The sequence below is a fragment of the Diceros bicornis genome, chromosome 12 (assembly GCF_020826845.1).
Source record: "Diceros bicornis minor isolate mBicDic1 chromosome 12, mDicBic1.mat.cur, whole genome shotgun sequence".
In the NCBI taxonomy this organism is placed as follows: Eukaryota; Metazoa; Chordata; class Mammalia; order Perissodactyla; family Rhinocerotidae; genus Diceros; species Diceros bicornis.
In genome coordinates, this window is record NC_080751.1 from 59,913,913 (window position 1) to 59,936,725 (window position 22,813).

The 22,813-nt window shown below is 38.0% G+C and overlaps 1 pseudogene; it reads right to left on the reverse strand.

The window, feature by feature from the left end:
• Positions 1-3,896: 3,896 nt before the first annotated feature.
• LOC131411732 (E3 ubiquitin-protein ligase Mdm2-like) overlaps positions 3,897-22,813 on the reverse strand; it is a 58,215-nt pseudogene continuing 39,298 nt past the window's right edge.

Below are 22,813 nucleotides of genomic sequence, written 5' to 3' on the forward strand. Positions count from 1 at the left end.
AGATTTTCAAAGATCTGGCTTTCAGGAAGGTTTTGAATTCCACTAATGCATTCAGGTCACCAAATCCTACACCATCAGGAGAAATTATTGTCTTTGATTTTCATAAGGTACATCATTAAGAAATTTGTAGTGCTTAAGGTTATAATGAGGCACACATGGTAGATATTTAACAAATTTTACAACAATCCCAAAAGTCAGATGACATTAGCTACAGGTTGCTTATAAGCAAATTTAAGCTCAGAGAGGGTAAGAGAATTCCCCAGCGCCCCACAGCTGGAAGGTATCTGCGCCTGTATCCATCTCCACTTCTCCACTCCAGGCTGGTCTAAAGCCTGGGCTCTCTGTGGAAGGCTGGGCTGTCTCTCCTTCGATTATCATTTTATGAGGCTTCAGGAAATATCTTGTTGTTTGAGTTTCTGTATTTTTGATTTTGAGATAAATGTTTTACCGTATCAAAGCCAAGTTCCCACTGGTGTTATCATTCCCCGCGGCCTCTTCACAAAACAATGAACCGGACTTGCTGTCCCAGGTCCTTTCTCTCCCTTTCGTATTCTAGCAGCAGGATGAATTCCTGTTCAGGCTCCTTGTAAACATAAGAAAACTCTGCCCTTTCATTTGGACAGCGCCTCAGAACAAGTGATTTTTGTGACAGGGTTTATGATTTTTGGTCTGGTGAATGAACAACGTTGAGGACTTAGAGGATTTGGCTGTTCTTAGGTCTTAAATGTAAAATGTTTCTAAAGCCAGTGTTCCTGCCTCACAAATGATAGTCGAAGTGTGCAGCGCTGTGATACCAAAGCTTAATGTGGCCAGACCTTGAACTTTCTGTCTCCACCTGGCTTTCTAACATTTAGTAGCTAGAATACAAAACGGTCTGCTGCGGCTCTGCCTCCCAGGCGTCGGAAAGAGCAAATGCTAAAGGACTTTCAACTCAGTGGGCTTCACACAAACTATACCCCAGAGAGAAAATCTAAGCAGTGCTTCAGGCAGGTGCATGATGTGGTTCAGAAGCAGAAAACATTTGATTCATGAGCAGGAGGCACTAAAATAGAGCTTTGGGAAGAAAGGAGGGATCAAGCAGCGATGGAAGCGATATTGCGTCTGTGTTGCAACATGTGCGCTGCTTCACCTGCCATCTCTTCTCCGTGCTTTAAGGTTTAGAGAAGATCAGAGGGAGCAGGTGAGGCAGAGGGTACACTATGAAGCAAACCAATCCCAAAGCATCCTGAAGAGGGAAGGGGGCATTACTCCTTCCAAGAAGAGGAGAAGGAGACTTGCATCCCCTAAAAGAAGAGATTTCCAGGACCTTGTGATTGACTTAAAGGGCAAAAAGGCAGCAAGTCCACGTGCGATTCTCTGATTTCCTTGCAGAGCAGTGAAATAAATTGATCTTGATGTTGCTGCTGCCCTCTCCCGACTTCTCCCTCTCTTCCTCCTCCTCCTCCTTCTTCTTCTCCCTTTACTTAAAAAAAAAAAAAAAAAAATTGCTGTTCTGAAACAGGCTTGGCAGAATTTGTAGCAAAGTTTTTCAAATACAACTATCTAAGTAGAACTTACTTTGTGTGCTCCTCTCTAACAGACTGACGTGTTTTGTATTGACTGCTAAGACTGGGGCTGTTTTCAGGGTTTGGGGGGCAATTTCACAGATTTAGGGACAGACTGGTGGTTTGTGTTTGCTCCCCAGAGGGCCCTGAGCATCCTTTTTAGGACAAAATCCTCCTATGTGACTACTCTGTAATCAGCAACTTTTTATTCTCTGCCCTTTTCATCATCTCCTAGTGAAGACTATGGCTGGAATCTAGGGATATGAATAGCAGTCAGCATGGGACCCAAGACAATGAAAACAGACGCCATGAAGTCAACAAACATTTAAGTGTACCAAGCACTCTGCTTAGCTCTCAGGGAACAGTTGGAAACACAAAAATGGATTGATCATAGAGTTCCCCTATGTAGGCTCTCTCTTCTATCTTGCATTTCATTTTATTGTATTTGTTTATAATAGTGATATTAGTCTCAAAAACACAACTCCTTTACGGAAAAGTTTGATTTGGCAGAATAAACTGTGAGGCCAATGTGAACGTTGTTGATCCTTATTAATACAGATTCTCCCAAAGGTTAACCCATCAAATGGGTTCAAGTTGCTTGCTATATTGATCCTGTCAGCCCCCGTGGAAGCTGGGTCAAGCTTCGAGGCAGCCATAGCCCCCGAGCTTGTCACCTCTGGCCTCAAACAGCCTCATCAAGTTACCACAGTCTACTGTACAAATATTATCATATTCTGTGTGTACTGATGCCCTTGAGGCCTATGCTGCCTTGTAAACTCTGATCATTTGATGTCAACAGACATGCAAAAGAGCAAACAAACAAAATAGTGAGAGCCCCTTCTATTCCCAGTAGACAGACTCACACTGGCTCAAGAGGCTAGTTTGATCAAAGTATCCTGAAGCTGTGCCTACAGTATTGTCAAGTGTTGGAGTCATTAATAGCAGCCCTTTTACAACTTTTTTTCCCCACAAAAGATTATCCGTTTGAGAATTATTTTCACTGATACTATGTAGATGACTCATTTTAATTGCTGAGACTTAGACAGCTGAGCATATCTCTTCATGTTATTCCACAATTGATGGTCATTTAGGCTCTTAAATTTTTCCCTCTAATTGACAATGCTACTAAAAATATCTGTATGGAAATATGCTGGAAATACTTCACAGAAATGGTTCACATGTGGGGGACGTAGGGTCTGTTTGAAAATGTGTGTATGCAGCTTGTTTATCATGATGTCTGGAGGACACTGCTGGCAAGTGATACTATGGGGCCATCCTACAAGAAATATCTGGCACAGTGAAGAATTAGCCATCCAAAACACCAATATTTCCCCTATGGATAAACAGTGATCTAGGTTGTGTGCTTAGAAGTGAAATTGCCGGATGTGATGGATTTAGTAGATTCATGCTCAACTTCCATTTTAAACCTCTTCTTGTTTGCTTGACCATATCGCAAAACCTGGAAAGTTAGAAACTCATTCCTATCTGCGGGTGCAGATTTGTTGTAGATTTTCCAGTCGGATATTCTCATGGAGACTTGGAAGGAAAAAAGTGAAGTGAAGGCTGGGCTGCTCTGCTGACAAGCAGGCACAGAGGCTTTTCATTTATTTATTTTTCCAAAAGCAGACAGTGTCCCAATGTCGCCCTGTCAAGATCCAGGATACAGGGCACGTTTTTTGCCTGTGAACTGAGACGTGTTGTGGCCCTGGAGCTCACAATTGTGGTGACAGCTTCCTGAGTCCGGGATAACAGCCATGAGATGGGATGTTCCATCCAGATTCCCCAGTGTCTTCATGGCGGGGACAGCAGCATCCCAGGTGGGCCAGGAAGAGGGTGGCTGTGGGAGTCATTCTCAAAGGCCCTGCATGGGGCTTGTTCTTTCCCCCTTTCTGAGAATATTATACACTGCTATACTCCGGTTTTGAATTGCTTTCTGCTTCAGATACCTGGATTTGTTTTCATTATATTCAACTGAACCATGGCTGAAGCACTAGGTTTTAGGAATTAGGTATCTTTGTTTTTACTGGATTTTGCCATGCTTCTCTTCCAAATAATTGGATCAATTTACACCACCACATATAAGAGTTCCTGTTTCCTCACACCCTCAATAACCTTTGGGATTGTCAGATTACCACTACTTCTCCTTCTCCTCTTCCTCATTGTTATCATTATCTGTCAATCTGATCATTGTAAATAGCAAAATGTTGTCTCTGAGTATCCTGATTATTTGCTAATTGAGCACTTTTTTATGTTTACTGTTTGCTTTCCTTTTCTGATAAATGCCTGATGATGTCTCTAATCTATTGTGCTATTGATTTGTTTATAATTTTCCAGGTCAATATGTAGAAGTTCTTAGTATCCCTGCCATTCCCAGTCATTGGCTGGAAGCAGCATGATCTCAGGACAGCTCAGCAATGAATTCCGAAGCTCAGCAGCTGAAGTTGTGCTCTCTGTAGCAAGAGATCGGCGGCAAGTGGCTTCTGGCTTCTGGCAAGGAGCAGTCTTTCTCCTTCCACTGTTCAGATCTGCTTCTTTACACAGGTTGGGGAGCATCTCTTCTGTGTCTCCTGTGACCCTCTTTTCTGAGGGGAAACTCAGAAGAGTGAGTCAATGGGATGAACTAGAGGCCCAGTGCTCAGGTCATCCCAGGCTATTACTGATCCTCCACTATCCATTCTAAATTACCCTCACTCTCAGCTGTCCCCTCAGCAGGTCTGGGTGGCTCACCTGGTGGTCTGACCCTTCATTCCTGAAGGTTCTAAAGCTTTGATAGTCATTCTCTTCTCAGTTCTGAATTGCTGCACATATCCACACACAGTTTAATGGAGCAAAGGAGGACCAAGAGGTGCTCAAGTTCCCAGGTACTTCTCCTGGGTTCCACAGGTATTTCTCCTTGTCCCCATATTGCATAAAGAGAGCCTTATCTCATTCCGTTGATCAGGGTCAATTACCCCTGCTAATATTGTGACCTTGTTTTTTGCCTGCCTTTCTCTGGAAACAAGGAGTCCAAAGTGTCCTGGAAACAGGCATAACTTTTAGTTCAGTAGGATTCCTAGCTATATCCCTTAGCAAGAGTGTACCCCTTTGGGGACCAGGACTTCCAACCCTGAAGAGCCTAGAGTTATGGAAATAGAAATCATAAGGGCCCCCAGTGAATTATTGGGAGTCATGGTAAGTGGGGCCACCCATGCTTCCACTCCTTGATTTCTGTACAAGCGTATCCTTCCTACTGGGGACAGAGCATCATATAGAGACATCTTTGTTGCAATAAACGTACTGTGTTGTGAAGAGTGGCACCCATTCCTTTCAGAGTGTTTGCTCTGAATTGCCATTTCAGTTGCACTTTTAGGAGGTCGTTGTATTTTTTTAGGAAGCCAGAAGCCACTTGATGGCATAGTATATGACACAAGCAGTGAATCTCCTAGGCATGGGCCACTCCAGTACCTTCTTCACCTTCTCCACTTCCTTCACTTCACATAAGTCCCCTGATCTGATGATAGGTGTGGAGAGGTCATGTGTGAGGATCAGGCATTTTGTAAGCCCCCATATAGTGGGGCTGGCTGTGGCTATGTGGGCGGGAAAGGAAAACCCACACCCAGGATTTATTTATTATCCCTACGAAGCTGAGAAGATAGTCTATTCAGGATAGAAGGGACTCTTAATCAACTTGCCACCAAGTAGCCAGTTGGTCTCCTCAAGGGGCAGTGCCGTATTGGGTGTTCAGTGTTGGTCTCTGTTACTCATAAATTAGGCATTCAGAGGCATAAATAGATCTGCTTTGGTAAGTAGGAGTCTGTGCTGTTGGGCCCACTTATAGCCTCTGTCTCTGTCACCATTCATGTACCCATCATGCCAATTGCAGGGTGGCTGATGACAAAGCCTGGCTAAAGATAACTGGCTCAGTCACATTCTCTACTTTGTTGTTCAGTGTCTCTCCTGTGGTGTATGCTTTCTGATGGGGGTCAACATGTTACACAAAAATCACATTTTATACCCACTTCCATATGCCCTACACATGTCTGTATCTAGAAGATGTCTCTAATCTTCTCATTATTTTCCTCCTAGGCCCTTGACATGACACCTTGGGCCATTTCTTCTTCCAAAAAAATAGACAAGTAGATTAACTGCTTATAGCTTAGCCCATTTGGAAAATTATCACTCTCAATCATCTTTCAGGGTAACCCCTCAATATGGGTCTGTAGTCACTGCTCATTTTTCATTTGCACCCACACACCAAGCTGAACTATCCATAAACCAAGCCCAACTGCTTTCCTCCTCCTTCAGCTAGTTGCATAAGAACCCCCATATGGCCATAGGTACAAGCTGTTGGAGAGGCACTGGTACAACTCTACAGGTGACATAGAGTCTGGCGTATATGTTCATAGATGTAACTTGTGTCCTCTGGCCCTGCTCAGGTTCATTCCCAGAGGTACATTGCCATTATATTATAGACAGGTGCTGCTGTACCTATCTGACCTCATGACTTGATGAACCTGACAGAACCCAGTTCATAATGGGAAATTCCAAAGGCATTGTCGCTTTGTCCCATGTTCAAGTACTCCATCTCTAACAGGGCCCAGTAAGATGTCAAAAGATGTTTATTTCTTAAAGGGCTGATAATTCTCTGTAGTAGATAATATGGCCCCAGAGTCCCAAGGGTCAGCATTGTGATTCTCCCACTAGGCTTGTCATGAGCTCCATACTGCATCCTTTCCCACCACTGACACTTCCAACATAATATTGTTTACTAGATTGTGTGGCCCAAGTGGCACTAAGGCCTGGACCTGCTCCAGTGCCCTTTCCTACTGCAGGAAACCTTACAGTCTTTCATGATCCCCAGCAATTATTCTTAGGGATGTGTTGCCTGCAGACCGAAAGGGGTCTACCAGGCACTGTGTTTCTTTCTTTGTGGGGGAAGATGCAAGATGCAGCAATTTGTCTTTTACTTTGTGAGGAATATCATGGCACTCTCCTGACACTAGATTCCCCCAAATTTCACTGAAGTGTCCAGTCCCTGAGTCTTTGTAGGGTTCATTTTCCCTTCTCTGGTATGCACATTTCTTGCCAAAGCCTATAGAGTACTAGCCCCTTCTTTCTCATTTTGCCAACTCAGCATGATGTCATAGGAGCAATGTGATGTTCTTTGAGATGTCCAGGTGGTTTAGATCTCTTAGGACTATATTATGACAGAAGGCAGAAGGCTTAACATAGTCCTGAGGCATAATTGTGTATAAATATTGTTGTCTGTCCCACATGAATGCAAACTGTTTCTGATCTTGTTTTCTAATTTGAATGGAAAAGAACACATTTGCCAAATCAATGACTACACATCATGTACCTGAAACCTTATTAATCTGTTCTAGCAGCAAGACCACATTGAGTGCTGCAGCTACAACTGGGCCCACTACTTGATTATGTCTGTCATAGACTACAGCTGTTCTCCAGGATGCGTCCATCTTCTGAAGGGGCCAGATTGTTGAATTAAATAAAAATATAAGAGGGAGCACCACACTTGAATCTTTTAGGTATTAAAAGGTTGAGCTAATCTTTACCATCCCCTCCAGAAAACAATATTATTTTTTAAAAATAATTTATTGATGTGAAATTCACAAAACATAAAACTGTTTAAAAATGAACAATTAAGTGGCATTTAGTATAATGTTGTACTAAATGTTACGATGTTGTGCAATAATTACCTTTATCTAGTTCCAAAACATTTCCATTATTCCAAAGTAAAACCCTTACACATTAAGCAGTTTCTCCCCATTTCCCGCTTCCTCCAGAATCTGGCAGGCAGCAGTCAGTGTTCTTTCTCTATACATTTATCTATAACGGATATTTCAAGTAAATAGAATCATTCAATACATGACCTTATGTGTTGAGGTTCATTCATGTTGCAGCATGTATCAGTACTTCATTTCTTTTTATGGCTGAATAATAATATGTTATATGTATATAACACAGTTTCTTTGTCTGTTTCTCCATTGATGGACACTGGGGCTGCTTCTACCTTTTGGCTATTGTGAATAGTGCTGCTATGAACATGAATGTACATATATTTGTTTGAGTAACTGTTTTCAGTTCTTTTGGGTATGCACTTAGGAGTAGAAATTGTGAGTAACATGGTAATTTTATCTTTAACTTTCTGAGGAACCAACAAACTCTTTTCCATAGCAGCTGAACCATTTTGCACTCCTACCAGCAATGTTCAAAGGTTCTATTTTCTCTACTTCCTCTCCAATCCTTATTTTCCATTTTTTTTGATTTTAGCCATGCTAGTAGGTATGAAATGGTGTCTCATTGTGGCTTTGATTTGCATTTCCCTGGTGACTAGTGATGTTGAGTATCTTCTCATGTGTTTACTGGGCCTTTGACTATCTTCTTTGGAGAAAAGTTAATTCTAGTCCTTAGCCCATTTTTAAATTTGGTTGCCTTTTTATCATTGAGTTGTAAGAATTCTTTATATATTCTGGATATTAGACCTTTGTCAGATATATGATTTGCCAATATTTTCTCTCATCCTATAAGTAAGCTGTCTTTTCATTCTTTTGATGTTTTTTGATGCACAAACATTTTTTAAAAATTTTAATGAGATCCAATTTATCTCGTTCTTTGTTTTGTTCATGCTTTTAGTTTCATAAATAACCAGGTCATTATTATTTTATGTTAACTTCAGCAATCAGCATAACGACTTTTACATAATAGGCCTCCCCTGTGTTTCTCCAAACTTGTTTAAAAACTAAATTTACTTCTGTCATAATATGCCATGGACTCACTCTAATAATCATTACCAATTTTGAATGTCCTTTAAATCACCTTCTTTATTCTTTAATACTAAAGACGATATGGCTCATCCAGATATATTCTTAAGTACAAGAGTTTTTCAAAGGGATAATTGAAGGTCTCCAAGGTGTCTGATTTACTAGAATTTTAAAATCTTGGGGCTAGAAGTAGATCTAAGGTATCACTTCCCCACTTGTATCAATGCAGTATTCCCTTTGACTCTGTTCCTCATAGATGACCATTCTACACGAACTCTCCCAGTGACAAGGAGAACAGTACTTTAAAAGGGTCACGTTGTGTGGTTGGACAGCATTGTTACAAAACTTTTCTTTAAAATGAGATAAACTTTAACCTTGCAACTTTATCCCATTTGACCTAATTTTATTATCCAAAGTTACACAGTATGAGGCTATCCTTTTTTTTCCTTTATAGTAGTGCCTCAGATGTGTAAAACCATACAATGGCTTTCCTATGTATCTACGCCAAATAGTTACCATGCCAATAGCTCTTCTTCATTTCTAACTTGGATTCTAGATATTTCATCCTCCAGATCACCCTCCTCTAACAAAAGTTCAGTTTGTTAATATTCTTAAAATGTAGGTGTCAGAATAAGACAAAATGCTCAACTACGATCAAAACCAAGAGAAGTAATTATTTGTACATCTTGATTTTATTAATGAAACTCTGGTTGCTAGCTTCTTTATTAGCAAGCCTGGTTTAAATGAGGTCCTTTTCATGAACTGTCATTTATTTTTGCAGAAGCAACAATACCAAACCCTCAGGAGAGCTCCAAGTCTCTACATGTGAATTAAGGTGATACTCTCCCATTTTGGAGTATATTATCAGGGCTTCCAAAATCATACTAGAAGGCTCACAATACCTTACAAGGGAAATGTATTATCTTAATGTCAGCCCACATGAAGCATATTGTATCTTGTCTTGTCCTGAAATGGACCCTATTCGTGTATCAACTTCTAATTCATTCTTTTAAAATATAGTGGCTTATGCCCACTCTACAAGTAACCAAGAGGATATATTGTCACTACTCATATCCTTTTATTTTCCTCAATCCAGACTTTCTTTGTAGTACACCCTATGTACTGTGTGTGTGTGTGTGTGTGTGTGTGAGAGAGAGAGAGAGAGAGAGAGAGAGAGAGAGAGAGAGAGAGAGAAAGACTGTGTTCATGTGTAGAGAAGAATATAATTTCTAGATGTAATTGCAAACAGCTATAAAATGAGACTATATGGAGTTTCATCCAAATATGCATCAAAATTTCAAATTTTGGTTTCTATCTAATTATATTTCTTTAAAAAACTAAGTGATTGTGTTTTTTTCCATTTTTTTTTACTATGGTAAAATACACAAACATAAAATTTCTCTCAGCAATTTTTAACTGTATAGTTCAGTGGTATTAAATATGTTCATAGTGTGTTATCATCACCACATCCATCTCCTGGACTTTTTTCTGTTTTTTGATAGTAGACATCCTAATGGGTGTGAGGTAGTATCTCATTGTAGCTTTGATTTGCATTTCCCTAATGATTAGTGATGTAAGTGACTGTTTTTTATGCTTATTTTGGATGAGGCTTGAGGCTTAACAGGTGTGATGTCTGTCAAAGACATAACTGATAGGGTTGTCAGAATGTCAACTCATATGTAGTAAAGGAAAAATTAGCAGTCACTGTAATGGTCTATTGGGCAGTTTTGGTGGATTAATTTCTCAGGAATTCTTAGATGTAGGAACAATTGTTTCTGGTAGTCTGTCTTTATCTGCAAAAGACTTAAATGGATTTACTCCAATCTCTCGTGAGCATATTCAGAGTGAATCAGCATTTGAGTAATGTATATCATCATCAGTATAAAATAATAAAGAATAGAGAGAAAATCAGCTTAGGACAGTGTAAAGCTAATTTTCTGTACAGGTGTGATAAGAAGCAGAAGGAGTTCTTCCTGTGTGATATATCAAGATGATAATGTGCCCCATTAGAACAATTTGTTTTATATTTCTTAAAATAGATATGACTGAGAAAATGACAGATGGAGGTCAGGAAAAAATTCATGAAGTCCTTCACCTTATATTCATAAATCAATGACTTAGTCCCGGAGAGTGGGCTAAAAATATATTTCTCTTTCAGATGAAGGAGATTAGGTTGTAAAAAGAAGAATCTGTTGACTGAAATGACTGAGAACACCATCTCTGTCATTATCACTATACTATAGCATCACATAGAGCACAAGAAAAGTGATTTTTTTTCTCTTTTATCTGTACTTTTCCCATAATACTTTTCTCTCTCTCTCTCACACACACACACATACACACACACATACACGTACACACATGTACAAATTTTCATTTTGTAGATGAAACCATGTGAGTTTATTAACAGAAAAATAATTGAGTTCAGGTAAATGTTTGGCCCCTGGGAGGGGGAATAGTTAAGGAAGAAATAATTTAAATGAACATGTACCAAGTATTTTCATAGGGGAAGAGTTAGAAAAAAATTACCCAGAAAAGATTGTGTTGAAACAATACTAATGCCTGAAAAAATAGACTTTAGATGTTTTTCATTCTAAGAGGCCGATACCAGCATCGACTCCCAAAAGAGATCAGTATGTGAAACGACAATCTTTGGTTGAGAATGCAATCTTTAAAGTTCAACGTAAAATACTGATTTTTTAAAATAATTCCTTTTGAAATATAACTGTAACCTTTTAAACTTATAATCAGGTACAACCTAAACTATAATGAAGATACTTAACGTGTCAGGAAACAAGGAGAGAGTTCAAATGGCAAGGTAGCATTGTGAATTTTTAGTGAGATTTGCACTCTGGCTTCTATTTTTTACTGCATTCCACAAGTGTCACAGAAAAAAAAATCCTTTAAAGAAATATATTTTACAGCTTATCAGTCATGTCAGAGAATACTCGTTTAATGCTTTTGTTGGCCATAATACTGAAAATAATTCTTGATTGAAGCAAGCACAGTCATACATTGAAGTACACAAATAGACACGTTTGCTTGGTTTATTCTCCAGCCTTGCTGCAAGAATGCAAATGAGCTTTTCCAGGCCCAGTTTCAAGCTATCAAGTGACAAAGTGGGGAGGGGGGTGGAAAAAAATCAATTGAGTTAACCTAGCCAGAAGTACAGATTAATTATGTTTTAAGAAACTGAAAACAGTGTGTGTTTTGTTGGCAACTTGAAAGATTGGTGCTTGAAATACTCTTTAATATTATGTAAACAAATGGAGCCTAATCAATTGCAGAGATGGCAGTCACCATACCTGTAAAGTGTGTAGAGTGAGATTGTTACTTTTCTCTCAAATAAATGAATTGAACGTGGAAGACGGGAATCCTTTTGCAGCAGTAGATAGAATTTATATTTTGCTTACAGGAAGGTGACAAATAGGCATTATGACTTCAAATGTCAAGTAGGTATCGTTATACCTATTCTTTCTATTGTGACTCCAGAATCCTAGGAATTCGAGGATAGTTAAGTAGGCAAGTTGTACTCTCGTTCTATCCCTAGTATTTTGTAACAGAGATATAACCTCTGAGGCTTGTAAGGATGTGGGACATCCTCATAATTGTTTTCAGTTCGCTTGGATAGATTAAGCCCAATTTAGTACCCAGTTGTTATGCAACCATTAACTTAGTAAATAAAAAATATTAACATAAATTATTTGGGATCTTGACCCAACCGTGACTTAAATATTGGGAAATTTACTTGTTTATTAGCTACTTGATGTTGATTGAGAATCTAAAGATGCTTAGCAATGTGTGCTGGAATAAAAAGGATGGAAAAGTTGAGTTATGAAGCGTACAGTGGAGGAGACCTAACTATATGGAACTTCAGAGAAGGGCAGACTAGCTTCAGGTAAAGTAGCAAAGGCTCTCCTTTGGAAGACAGAGGGACCCTGAAAATAACAGATGTCTTTGAAATTTACCTAGGGTATACAGTCATGCATCTCTTAACGACAGGGATACATTCTGAGAAATGTGTCATTAGGCTATTTCATCATTGATATAGATGGTATAGCCTACTACACACCTAGGCTTATGGTACTAATCTTATGGGAACACTGTCGTATATGCGGTCTGTCGTTGACCAAAACTTCGCTATGGGATGCATGACTATACAAGCGTTCAAGACATTTTTAGTAATTAGGAAAAAAATACTTGAATTTGAACAGAAGAGAGATCCAGAGGAAAGCAAAATGATTTGGTGTGATTTGGAATGGCAGATGTTTACCAATTGTCAGCAAGATGTTAAGGCAATTGGAAGGAGAGGAGACTAAGAAAGGATAAGTTAATTACCCGACATGAAATGCAAGGAAGATAACTTTAGTTTTCACAATTTTAGTTGAGATCAGTGGTTTTGCAGAGATAAGATGCAGGTTTTCGGGAAAAGCACTAAAGAGAAGATAACTTTCTGAGTTTGTTTTTATTTTTATGAAATGGGAAATTAGAATATAGGATTTGGCAATGCATTGGAAGAATAGGATATTTTGAAGGTATTTTCCTGCTTTCAACTGAAAGGTAAATAGATATGGTTATATTACAGCTAAATATAAAATGTTGGTAAAATCTGCCACAGAAAATTACAAAGAACATATTATTAATTAGGACTTTGTTTTTGCCCAATGTTTTAAATAGTTTTCCACTTTTTTTATTGAAGATATATCTGTTATCTTAAGTCTATTGCTGATCAGAAGTAAGCACAATTACACAGTTTGTTACATGAACTCATAATTACCTAGCACATCCATGCTGTATAACCTCAGGTGTCACTTTATTAGTAAATATGCCTTAAAATTGTGCAGGCTACATAGTTTCAGTTGAAAGGTTTGAGTATGTTTTCCCTCCTGCATTTACCCTCTTGGCTTTGGTTAGTAGTCGTATTGCATTTCTTGAATAAGGGTCTTAATGCAGGTACTTTTTATTCTTTTTTGTCAGACCCATTTCTCACCTCTGTTCTGTAATGAACAAATATATCACCAAGAAAATTCACTACAAAGCACATGCCCATTAAGTTGTGTCGATGAATATACAAAATTCCCTAAGTAACTAAACAAGAAACAGATGTGAAAAATTCCTCTATAGATTTAACTGTAAGTATATGTATACACACACACACACATACAGACATATAGTCATACATTTAGACATGAAGGTTGACATCCTAAAAATAATTTTTCTTCTCACAGTAAACCAAATTACAGTACTTTGTTAAGCAAAGGCATTAAATTATTCTCATCTTATGCACTGCCATCTGGCATACTTGTACTTTTTTGTGAATCACAGAAAAAGCAACTCAAAACCAGACAGTAAATAGACCCATAAGTAATTATTGACATATTAAGTAGTTTCTGAAGACAGGTTTAAACACATACATTCCAACAGGATTTTCTTAGATTGATAGCCATAAGCTTTGTCATTGAGAAAAATATTTTATAATAATATTGTAAAATAATTTTGCAAACTGTTTCTATGTGCATCTGCTTGAATAGTCTTATAACATGCTCCACTACAAAAGTAGTTCTGTTCTGTGATTCATACTCATTCCCTTTTCGTTGACGTTTTTCCATGTTTTATTAACGGGGAAGAAATCCTGATAATGAAGAAAGTGTCTTTATCGTGAAAACACCCAGATTGTTTTGCTTTACAGATGTCAGGATTCTGCAGATTTGGAGGGATGGTGGGTGAAGCTTATCTGTTTTATTTATGGACCAGGGTTCACATCAAAGGAGCCACTCAGATACTCTCCCATTAGCTTTGTGAAAGCAAGGTAATGATGTCACAGGAAAATTGGTTCCATTTTTGTATGTTTCTAATCTTGAGAAATATGCCTTTATATTTAACCAAAACAAATGCCCCTTCTAGCATTTCTACTCTGAAGGAGCTTGTAATTCCACATGGCAGCCATTTGTAATTCTGATCACTCTAGCTTACAGGTCCTTGATCCTCTTTCAGTGTGGTCCCTGGAACTGAACACAGTACTCTAAGTATGGCTAGACCAAGGCAAAGTACAAGGGAGTACTCACTTTCAATTTTCCTAATAGCAATATTACAATAATTCACAGACTCCATTCATCTTGTCAGGATACAGTCAAAACTCTTGCCTAAAATTGATGTTCACTCAAAATCATAAATTTTTACTAAAAGTTTTTGTCTTCTCAAATATTTATTCCTAAACATAGACATTTATATTTAACCCTATTATATCTCATTCTACTAGCTGTTTCTAATTTTGACTATTAGAAAGTCTTTCTTTAACAACCACTAAATTTTTATGACCATAAAAATAACACACCTTTTAGTAAAGAAAAAGAGAAAAAGGTAGGACAAACCAAAAAATATATATAAAAAATGCCTAAGGCATTTATGTGTAACAGTGCATAATGCCATTGCAATTATGTGTAACAGTTTTATGTGCTGCTTTTTTTCACTTAAAATTACCTTATGGGTATTTTGTAGCATTATTTAATTTTCTTTTGAAATCTGATTTCCAGGCTGGACTGAATAATATATGACAATATGGGCATATTATATTTAATTAAACAGTAGATGGTTAGTAAGAGTGTGTTTATTCATTTTTTTCTATTGCAAATGATACTACTATAAACATCCTTATACATAAATTTTTGCCTGCATTTCTCAATAACTCTAGGATAAATTATTGGTTATAGAATTCTTGGATCAAAATGTTTGAATATTTGAGGAAAATCTTGATGCATATTGCCAAATTGAAATTTATTTTCAAGGTGTTTTTTTACATCCCCCATAATGTTCTTTATGTGTATATATATATATATATATATATATACACGCACATATGTACATATATGTACATATATACATAACATATAATACATATACCTTTATATGTATACATACATCTATTGTGTATGTGTGCCTGTGTGTATGTGTTTGTATGTTTATATACATATACATATATGTATATATATATATTTGAGAAGATGGAAAGAGAGAGAGAACCTGGGAAAGTTACACGGTGTATTATCATGACCTATCTTATATCTGACTTATCTTATATCTAAACTAGGGAGTTGAAACTGGTATGTAAGTGTAAGTGGAACATGGCAGTATCAGACTAGTCTAAAAACTTACACCTAGGGTGTGTGGGATATAAAGGTACTATAATGAACCTGACCAATATTTTACCTTCCCTGTTTCCTTCATAAATTTCTATAACAAATGGAGCAATGAAAGTCTAAAATTTGAGTAGGATATTCTCATTACATGAAAAGATTCATGTGTGAAATTCTTCCAGAGGTAACAATAAAACTACAACCTTGAATGGGATGTGGTCAAAATTGTTGCTTTTGTTTCCTGAGAAGACAAATCCTCCATTGAGGCTTTCTTGGTTTATTTAGTGAAATCTACAAGCATTTATTGACTACTTTGAACTAGGTACAGTGCTGGACACTATAGTTTATTTAGACTAATAAAAGAATGTCCCTTTTTTCCTGAAGATCTTACTCCCTAAAAAGGGATACTGAAAAGTATATAGTGTTCAATGCAGTAATATACATATGCACAGAGGTCTGTGGAAGGGTCTCTGGGACACTTAAGACTTTTCTTAAGGCCTTAATCTGTACTTTCTTCTTCCACTTTTACTAACATTCTCTTTCTTCGTTAGTCACCAATCTCTGTTCTGTAGTGACTAAAATAGTACAATGGGAAATAAAAGGATAATGGGTGGACAAATAATGAACAAAGAAATCTAATTAAACAGAAGTATACTCTAACCTAGACCCTTTCTTCAAAGAAAAAGAAATTACCTTTAGGCAAGACCAATGCAAGAACTTGGCAGCAAATTTTGCTCGTGGTGTATCCCGGCACTTGCTTACTACACTCTGTACCTGCTCTCTGCTTGCCACTAAACAGAGAGAGAGAGACATGCTGGATGTGAAACCAGGTCTGCTCCCTAAGTAAACTGATATATCTCTAGGTGTACCACCACTCACTGCTGATTTACCAGTGAGAGTACCTTTGTTGCACAGCCACTGATGTTTGCAGATCTAAATTGCAGAAGAGCCACAAACATGAACAAGAGATCAGAGTTTCCAGCTCTGAAAATTAGAGGACCCACAGACTTCAGTCTTCAATCAGAAAGCTCCTAAGATTGTTATTTACAAGTTCTACTTTATAGTTTCTATAAAATTGAGAATTATTATTCTTACCCCTCAACCCACAAATTGGCAGAAATTTTCGAGAACTCAAGCTATTAATCTGGATATTTGTAATGACTAATGCAGAAAAAGGCTGCAGATGATAATAGTTTCAACCTTAGCACCAATAACAGTGAGGGAGATGGTGAAGAAGTAAAATAGACAGGAGTAAAACATCTGTTTATTTCGCTGCATCAGAAGCGGATGTAAGAGGGCCGACCCCGTGGCTTAGTGGTTAAGAGAGCGTGCTCCGCTACTGGCGGCCCGGGTTCGGATCCCAGGCACTCACCAAGGCACCGCTTCTCTGGCCATGCTGAGGCTGAGTCCCACATACAGCAACTAGAAGGATGTGCAACTATGACATACAACTATCTGCTGGGGCTTTGGGGAAAAAAAGGAGGAGGATTGGCAGTAGATGTTAGTGCAGAGCCGGTCTTCCTCAGCAAAAGAAAAAAAAAGAGGAGGAATAGCATGGATGTTAGCTCAGGGCTGATCTTCCTCACACACACACACACACACACATACACACAAAAAACGTATTTTGGGCCGGCCCCGTGGCTTAGCGGTTAAGTGCTCGCGCTCCGCTGCTGGCGGCCCAAGTTCGGATCCCAGGTGCGCACGACACACCGCTTCTCTGGCCATGCTGAGGCTGAGTCCCACATACAGCAACTAGAAGAATGTGCAACTGTGACATACAACTATCTACTGGGGCTTTGGGGGAAAAAAATAAGCAAAATTATTAAAAAAAAAAAAAAAAGAAGTGGATGTAAGAGAGCCCAGCTACCCATTGAGGAACCGAAGGGCTGGTACTCTTCACATTTATGGCTGTGGCAACCAAAATACTTCCTCAGCTACAGCACAACTTACTAGTTCAAATGTTTGCACTGCACGTATGGGCTATTAGGAGAGAAAACTCTAAAGCTCTAGATGCACGTGAGATGGTGGAGGTCGTGGTGGTGAATAAGAGTTCAAACAGGCCCTCCTTGTACTTCTGGGAAGCATCAGCAAACAGGTCCTTATTGAGGTGATCATAATAGATGAGGCGGCCAAGAACTGAACCCTACCGACAATCAGTAATTGAGAACCATTTAAGGAAATAGGAGTACATGAAGGAAACCAAGACAGAGCAGCCAGAGAGGTAGAGGGAAAGCCAAAATATGTGGTGTCACAGAACTCAGGGAAAGCACATTTTTTACAACATTGAATGATTAAAAATATCAAATATCAAGTAAGACTCAGAAAAGAGAAGTGGTTTTGACAACAAGGAGCTCACAGATGATCATAGCAAAAGTGAGGTGTCAGGGGAACAGAATAGGGTGGAGCCACATTGTTGTGAGTTGATGAGTGAATGGGAGACGTGAAAATTAGAGACAGTACCAATAGACAACTATTCTAAGATTATTTCATGGAATTTTATTTAGGATGAGAGAGACCTGAGGATGTTTGAATGATTATGTGATGTGATCAATATACAGTAGCACATAATTTCTCTATCTGTGGTGTCACACATTTCAATCTTAATTCTAGCTTCTTCCATATGCAAGCAGCATGACTGGACATTTCTCTAGGTCTCAATTTCTTCATCTGTAAATGCATCAGTACACTCTCAACCAACGTTAGCTCGTTGTTTTCTTTGAAGACATTGCAGAAAGAGAGAAAAATCAATGAGCAACTTCTCTTGGGAGGTAGAAGGCTATGGATTCCAGAACTCAGGTGAGTGAATTGATCTTTCAAAGGAGGAAGGTCTCTCTTACACTGTGGTGAGAGTAAAAGACAAAAATAAGGGTACAGGCACATTTACCTTGATGGGTTTGGCGTTGACAGATTTCCAATTTTAGTGGCATTTATTTGCTCTGAAGTAAGAGGTAGAATTATCAACTCTAAGTAGGATACAGAGTTGGTGAGTAGAAGGGTTGAGGGAGATAGTTAAGATTTCAAATAGCTACCATAGTGACGATAAGAGAATGTTTACTGAGAAAACAGGATCGTCAGTCAGTCTTGAGTGCCCATTTGATACTAGAGAAAACACATTAAAGTATTTCGTGAGGTTCTGGTTTTTCTTTAAACAGTGGACCTAGCCTGGTGCTTGATTAGGGAAGTGCTATTGAAATCTATTCGAAGTGTAGAAAGAAGTGGTGGGAGTGGAATACAATATAGATAGATAATGAAAAAGTAGAAAGGATAGAAGTATAGAGATCTTGGTCAGGTGAAAGGCAAGTTGGGATAAAACTAACTGGAGAGCTAGGAGGGTAGAAAGTTCTAGTAAAACACTAAAGTGTTTGTGTTTATAGGTGGAGCTTTTCTAGATTTTAAGCCCCAGGGGTGAACCAGTGTGAGCGGGTATATATATCAGAACGTTGGAGTTAAAGGTAAGATGACTCATTTTATGCTCGTTATCTTTACATAATCATTAATACTTCCCTTTTCATTTTTTTCTTAATCAACAGTTAATAAATTGTTTATTCATAAATCAATAAATAATAGATGTACACTGAACATACAAACCTAAACAATCAAGACTATATTAGTAATCCATAGGTATGGGGAATGAGACTCCATTTGCGCATAGATTGGAATGTTTTATAAATAGCATAATCACTGCATACATATATCCTGGATACACATTGTTTATAATCTCATTTATACCACCAACTCTCCTCAGAAAGGATGAATTCTACTTAGTTCTAGTTGATGTATTATAAATTCCAAACTAATAAAGCTCTACTGTATTTGAGGATCACTCTTTGGCTAGAATTCTGATCCCTTCGGCTATCTGCTTCCTACTTACCTATGCATACATGGATAAGTCATGCATGTGTGTGTGTGTGTGTGGTTTTTGTTTTTGAAGTTTTTAACGATGATATACTGTTAGTAACTGGCACACAAAGTTGCTGCACAAAATGACCTCTCAATCCTATCCTAATCTTACAGTTCAGTTGATTTCATTGTCCTCACCCATGTACATACAAGTGTGATACACAGGACAAAAACACTGGCACCCTAAATCCAAGTGGCTGTTTACACTATTTTGCTTTGAGTAAGATTCATATTTAAATGTAAATCAGGAAGTTAATCTATACAGTCTGAGAGGTATTTTAGAATCCTATGTTCTGACTCTGTCTTTCTTGAAGAAAAGTGATGCATAATTTCTAGATAATTTAGAAAACAGTTATAACCTTTCTGGATGTTTTAAAATGAACTTTTTTCTGCCATGAAATTCTGAATTCTGCTTTATGAATTCACTAGTTTCTAGAACTTGCCTTAAGCAAATGTCTGAAACCTAGCAAACTACTAGAACCATGGAACCCAGCCCAAGAAAGTACTTCACTGTGTCTTAGATTTGTTTTTCAACTTAGGGGAAACAATAGATTTCACTAAACCCTGAAATCAAGTGTGGAAAATGGCCTGATATACCAGGTTGGACCCCCACACCACCGCCAGGACAACCCCATATTCTACTACAGAGCCTTTTAAAAAGTTTTGTCTTGTGGATAAATGATGGCTATTCTCAAAGACTGCTCAAATGACGTATACCAAAGTGGCTGGAGAACAAGAAGTACAATTTACTTACATAGCACTAAATATAACTATTTATTTTTTATCTGGAAATAGTATTTTAAGAGGCTCTGAAAGAGCAGAGAAACTAAGAATCACGAGATTAAAGGGTATCTAAAATTTTAATATTAAATCTTTCACACAAAGTTTTTCTCCTTACATGAAACTTACTGAATAAGTGACATTTAAATGCCCTACTTATATACATTTTAAAAATGAGAGACTTCTCATTAAGAAAAAGTGCATAAGATTTAAAATATAAGAAGTAGGAGTAAAAGATGAGTTCTACATCCAATTCAAATTACATTAAAATCCAAATATAAAATATAAACAAAAGTTACATTTCCCTAAAAGGAAGTAAATATTCACTGTCCACCTCTGTAGTAGGTAAATTATATCAAAGAAGAAATATACATGGACTGAGATTTTTTTTGTTTTGATATATATATATAAAAATGTATATAAAATATATATAATATATATAATAAATATATATACAAAATTAAGAATATATTTCATGTTTGTCTAAATGTAGTCAGAAATATGTAATTCTACTTTTATGGAAAGGTCAACTAACGGAAATAAGTTAGCACAATCATTTGAATGGGTTGTCTTCATACTCTACAGAGCTTAGTTCCCTCTCTTTTTTTAAGCTTTATTGAGGTATAATTGACATACCAAAAGTTGCACATGTTTAATGTATACATTTTGATGAGTTTGGACATAAAGATACACCCGTGATACTATCACCACAATCAAAGTACTAAACATAGCCATCACCTCCAACAGTTTCCTTCTGTTCTTTTGCGTGAATGTGTGTTTGTGTGCCTTGTGTGTGTTAAGGCCACTTAACATGAGATCTCCCCTCAACATATTTTTAAGTGCACAATAGCGTGTTGTTAACTATATGCACTATGTTGTACAGCAGATCTCTAGAACTTATTCATTTTGTATACTTTTTTAAAGCTTCTTTGCAAGTGTAAAACATGCCATAAAATGTCCTGTATTGCCACGGACCATGCCACTATTTTTAGGTCAACCTTGGCAACTCACACAAGGATCAATGTCATTAAGGGGAAAACTAGATTCCATGCTTTCTTCTGTCTTGTGTTTCTTCCCAGTCAAACTTGTTGACATCTTCTTGGCTGCTATAAATAATGCAATTAGAAGTTGATGGCTGAGAATAGCACTCACTTCTTGGGATTGGAAGACGTATGTGATTTTTATCATCATTTTCTTCTACATATGACTCTTTGGAATCATTCACTGTAGTTCCCCAACCCCCCATCAGGAACTTCAAAGCCCTCTTCTACTTTTGTTTGTGTTGAGTTTTTAAGATTGGCTGTCTCAGACCTTTTCCCTTTATCTTTCTCTTTATCTTCAGGAAGCCAATTATCACCAACTGCCCAACATCTGTTGCAATGCCCTGGAAGAGGAGGATTCATTTCATTTCATAAAGCACACTTCCAGTAGTAAGCTAAGGAAATTTCAGGATCTTCTTCAAATGACTCTATATCACTCGCCCATGCCTGATATACAGTAACTCGATATACCTCATGATCTTCCTCCGAGAGTCCTTATTCTTCTGCACTAAGGCTATAATCTTCTGAATTGACACTCAACTTCAGATTCTACAGTGAATTAATCTGAAACTGAATCCTAATTCTACCACCTGAATGTTCACTTATACCTGCATCAAGATCCGGACTTGATGGAGTCTCTGTGGACTTCCTGCTACTGTTCTTTCACAACATGTCTCCCTTATTACACATAAAGTGAGGTTTTCATCAAAGAAAGGGAAATACTATTAGAAGTCTGGTACTTTCTTTGTCATTCACCATGTAATTCATGTGAATTTTCATTTAGTCAGAATTTACCTCTTCTTCCTCTGAATTCCCAAAACACTTACATCCCAGACCTCTGGGGCATTCAAACGCACTAGGTCCAGAGAAGGAGGCTCCTGGGGGCAAAAGTAGCAGGACCTTGGTCAGAGGGGTTAGGGCTGCCCCTCGGGTGCAGCTTCTCCCTCCATCCTCCTTCCAGTCCTACAGGTCGCAAGCGCCCAGAGAGGAGCCCAGCTCCCTGTGTTCCTTCAGTTTACCTCACTGGGTGTTTGTGCATGCATACCACAGCCCCCCACCCCACTAATTCCCCCTTTCATTTTAAAAATTGTCCAGATTTGGACATAAATTCTCTTTTGCCACCATGTAAAAGTCATTGGAAATTACAAAGCTGAGGAAAGGCGAGGGCAGGATGCTCAAAGGATTATCCAAGTGGGTGCAGAATTCATGGCTCAACAATGATGGAAAAATAGAGGGCTTGAGTAAGAATATCCGTAAATGAGTACATATTAATAAAACATAACATAATTAGGTGAAAGCTAAAAACTCAAATTTGAGTCTTCACGTTATAGACAGCAAGCCAGTGTAATATTTGGGGACCTAACGTGCAACACGCATCTAAGATTCACAATGGTGAATGATGCTATGTGATGCTACTCTGATTTAATGACTTTCAAAGGTCCAAGTTTGATTTCTTCCAAAATTTAGCATCTATTGCAAGCCTGACAAGTTAAAAGTTTGAGCTGGAGAACAGAGCCATTACAAAATAAAAGTAACCAACAAACTCTTACAGATCTCCTAAAGCAATGATTCACACAGGATTTCACACAGAACTCCCATTAATGCTAATGAAATTGGCTAAGTTACAGGCTGAAACTCTCCCATGCATTGATAGG